Here is a 5014-nt window from a genome sequence, read left to right on the forward strand (position 1 = left end):
GTTTGCTACCTTGTTTTGTTTGCCTCTTTGCACCTTTTGCATTTGTGTCAATCTCATCAACATTCACATTTTCAGCCATCCTATATCAAGAAAGGATATCAACAAAGAATACATACTAAAAACATCAACAATAACAATAAATATATCACACATGGCTAAACATATAGCATTTCATTTGTATCAATTACACAACAACAATGTGGAAACATTTAATTAAACATATATTACACATGATTAGACACATAATGTTACATTTTTATTGAACATATATTATCCTAGTTATGTTGGGCTCTACTATGTCTCCATTGATTAAACATATCAACTGCTAAATTAGCACGCCATGTTGTCCAAACATCCGATGTTTCAACAAAAGTAATTCTTTCACCATCTAAATCTTCTTCTACAATGTCTTCACCAATTGTTTCTTCTAAAGGATCAATAAGCATTTCCCTCCTAATATGATTGTGTAGCAATGCACAAGCAGAAATGATCCTACATTGTGTCTTTACAGGATAGTATGACCTTCCCCTTAAAATTGCCCACCATCCTTTCAATAGGCCAAAGCATCTCTCGATTACATTACTAGCAGAAGAGTGCTTGTAGTTAAAGAACTCTTCGGGGGTGGTGGGTTGGCTACCTTGCCTCCAATCATTTAAGTGATACCTTTGTCCTCTATAAGGGGCAAGAAACCCTTCTCCATTTGGGTATCCAGCATCACACAAATAATAATAATCTACAACCATGTTAAAGTTTGTTAGTGTTTTAACACAACCATTTATTTAAATCTACCTATACCAATCATTTAAATAGTATACCTTGCGGGACACTTAGCCCATTTCTCCTAGAAATTGCATCACGTAACACTCTAGAATCAGCTGCTGAACCCTCCCACCCCGGTAGAATGTAAATAAATTGCATGTCTTGGGAGCATGTCTCGGGAGCACACACCTAAAACATTAGTGGCAATCTCATTTTTTTCTTGTTCGATATCTAGGCTTGTCAATTGCTTGGACATTTACTTTGATGTATGTTCCATCTAAAGCCCCCAGACAATTCTATAAAATTGCCAAATGTTAGTATACATAGCACATTTTTTAAAGTAAATTTGAACAATGTAATTTTTTTTTTTTTGTTTTTACCTTGAACCATCGCCACCTTTCATCAATTGAGTTTTCACGAACTGGTTCGGGTTTTTTGAGTAAAACTTCATGACATTTTAAAATTGCATTTAAAACTCCTTTAAAATGCCGACTTATTGTCTCTCCAGATCTAACAAATTCTCTTTTTGCTACTCTATTTTTTTGGTCATGTGAAATGGTATATAGGAAAGATGCAACCATTTCTTCAATACACATGTTTCTAGTGTCTACTAGTTTTCCACTTGTGGAAAGCAAATCACATAGAGAATGAAATGCCCTGCGATCCATACGGACACTCTCAATGGAAGCTAGGTCACTCTCAAAGACCAATCTATATAAATTGACACTTCTTATTAATTGCCTACTTGATCTATCATAGGCAATCTGTTTCCTCTTTCTTCTATGCCTACGCTCTAAGGCAATGACGTACATCAATATTGCTAGTTTATTCATCATCTCCGCATACATATAAGCTATGGTGACCAACAAGCACAAATTATACGGAGAGAAAAGATCCATCTACACAAAATAAAATAAAATAAAATAAAATAAACAACATAAGAGAACTAGCTAACAACAAATAATACTATTTAACAATTCAAATACATGAAAACCAAGTATTTTCAAATAATAAATTGAACACTGAATATTATACATCTAATTTTTCAAAGAACCAAGGATTTGTATCTTAATTGCAAACATATGCAGTCCAACTTTACATATATTATATGTTGGATAGAAAAATACACACAAAAGAGATAAAAGCATGGTGTATAGGAGAAATAAAAACTTTTTCAATTCTAAGGAAAAAACATATATATATATATATATATGACTTATCTTGAAGTCCAACTATATCTATAGAATAATAAAACTTCTCATTTTCCCAAACACCATAGTCTTTATTAATTGCAACTCACCATCTCATTAGCTAAACAACACTTCATTAATTCTAGGTACCACTTTCATAATTAAGTTTAATTTCCAATATTATAAATGCACTGTGATTTGGTACGTGTAGTATTGACATCAAGAGAAGTGCTTTCATGTGGTCAAAACACATGCAAATTCAAATGTTAGGTTTAATCTTATGTTAAGAACTCTATAAGCTCATGATAATTAATTCTTTAGAAAATTAAACATATAACTTCAAATTCAAGCACTGTCTACTTAAAAAGTTGTTCATTAATTAATTGATATAAAACAATTGATCACATCCACCTCATCCTGATATAATATTCTGCTTAAGAATATTTAATTAATTGAAATAAGACTATTATCTCAAGTATCATAATGAAAAAATAGCTCAATGAGTATAATACATAGAAGCATGTATTTATGAGAAAATTTGATAAGAGTGTTAGATAAAGAGTTCAATAGCAACCTCAAAACATAGAAAGAAAAAAACAAAGAAAAAGGTTAGGAACTTCATCAGCAAAAAAGAACCCCGTTATGCTTGTGTTATGTAAAAAGGAAAAAGAATGTAATAATAAAAAAAGAAGAAAAATCAAATAAAGAGGGAAAAATATCTTTGTTGTGCTTGGTCGGATGCGAGGAAAAAAACAATGAAAAAGAAAGGCAAGTAAATGAAGAAAAAAATTTCAACACTAAAGCTTCACCTGAGGAAAATACCAGCACTTGATGGAGAAGGCTGCGTAATGGAGGTGGTGGCTCAGATGCTATAGTTGACGCCGATGATGGTGGAAGAGGCTGTATGACGTTGGAGGAGGTGGGTCATTGGAGGTTGGGTAACTATAGAGGAGGTGATTGCCGAGGGGCGTGATGGTGAGAGATGGGCTGCTTTGGAGGCGCGTCACGGTGGAGGAGGTGGCTGCTGGAGTATGGTGTGTTTGTGGAGGAATTAGGGCTTCATCAGTGTTAAGAGAGGGTAAAGAAAGAATTATGTTTGAAGATTGAGGGCAAAGATGGAATATTTTTTTATATAAGATTACCATGATAGTGGTAATCTGGATGGACACCTATTTTGGTGGTAATCTAATTACCAAGTTATTTGGTAATATTTCACTATTGGTAATCTCACATTACCGTCGACATTATCGATGCTACAGTAGTAAACATGGTAATCTATCCAGATTACCACTTGATTCCCGGTAATTTGAAAAGATTACCGCGAACCAAACGCCCCCTTATTGTATAAGTGAAAGAAAGTGGGAGTGATGGAAAAGTGAGAATGTGAGAGAAAATTAATTTCTTTTAGAGTTAGTATAAGGGGTTTTCACGTATTATCTGTGTTTTTTATTTTTTGAGCATTATTTTTCTTTTTTTTTGCTGCGACCCTACTCTATTCGGTCCTGCATTTTCAGAACATGTTTCATTTTTTAAAAACAATTACATCTTACCAATTATAAATACGGTAATTTTATCCAATAAAATTTAGAAGTAGATGGTGATTTAAACTACAATCACTAAATTTTGTATCTGTGTCTTTTATTTTTTTTCCGACCCTACTCTATTCGGTCCTACATTTCCATAGCAGGTTATATTTTACAAACAATTATATTTTATCAATTATAAATACGGAAGTTTTATCCAATAAAATTTAAAAGTAGATGGTGATATTAGCTACAATCACTAAATTAGAATTTCATGAAATATACTAAATATTTTATAGATTAAAAAAATAATGAAATAGTTATATATTTTGGATAGCATGTATTTGAATGAAACATATTCATAAAACATGAAAAAACAAAGACAAAATACTATATCATCTTGAATGGGAAAAACATAACTCAGACAAGGAGATTCTCAAGTCTCATACATGGGCCTCTTGTTGTTTTGGAATCCAAGTTAGTATTAGTATCTAAGGAGTGCAAGAGGTTTTATGTCGAGACTTCACGAGTTATACCAAGATGTATCAAATGTGTGCGAGAGCCAAGATGGTCAAACTACACATACACTTGAAGCCATGTGGGGGCCGAAAAAGCGAGTGCCACACTTGAAATCTCATACATGGAATGTCGATTCGGGCTTAGCTGGCCCGTAACCCGCCCCGCCAATAAAAATAGGGCGGGTTGGGTTGTCTTTATATGCTCACCGAGGCTGGCTAAGCGGCCAACCCACGGCGCCGCGGGTTGGGCGGGGTGGGCTGGGTTGGGGCAGGGTCGGGATCCCGCCTCTAATATATATATAATATATTTTATATAATATATATATATATTGATATTGACATATTATTAAGATTTAAATTAAAAAAATAAATAAATAATTTTAATGAAGTTTTAATATGCATTTAATTATGTTTTTAAAAAGAAATATGGAGATAACAAAAACATTTTAATGACTTGTTGATTTTGATGAATATTATGATTAGTAATGGATGTTTTTATTTTTGTGCTTTGTTAATTTTGTTAAATTTTTGTTGATTGTAATGGATGAATGTTATAATTGTAATAGATGTTTTATCTTGTGGTTTTGTTTTTTTTTTAAATTTTGTTGATTGTAAATTTATAATAGTGTTTTTATTTAGAGATTTTGTAATTATTGTTGATTTTGTTAGGGTTTTGAATATTATAATGGATGTTTTTATTTTTGTTAATTATTGCATGCTTTTAATTTTTTTAATTTAGTTTTTTATGAATTTATAATGAATCGTTTCAATGTTTCATATATTACAACATTTATAAAAATAAAATAAATTAATTATTTTGATTTGTTTTTAGGCGGGCCGTGAGCCAGCTTCAAACATTTCGCTTTGACTGCTCTACTCATACATGAGGTGCTTCTTGTTTGTAATCTAAGTTAATATAAGTAATTGAGGAATGTAAAGATGTGTTTGATATGCAATTAAATACAACACAAAGCAATACAATACAGTATAAGTAGTTATGGTACAACATAACCTCTTGTACTAT

Source organism: Dioscorea cayenensis, chromosome 16, assembly GCF_009730915.1.
Source record: "Dioscorea cayenensis subsp. rotundata cultivar TDr96_F1 chromosome 16, TDr96_F1_v2_PseudoChromosome.rev07_lg8_w22 25.fasta, whole genome shotgun sequence".
NCBI lineage: Eukaryota > Viridiplantae > Streptophyta > Magnoliopsida > Dioscoreales > Dioscoreaceae > Dioscorea > Dioscorea cayenensis.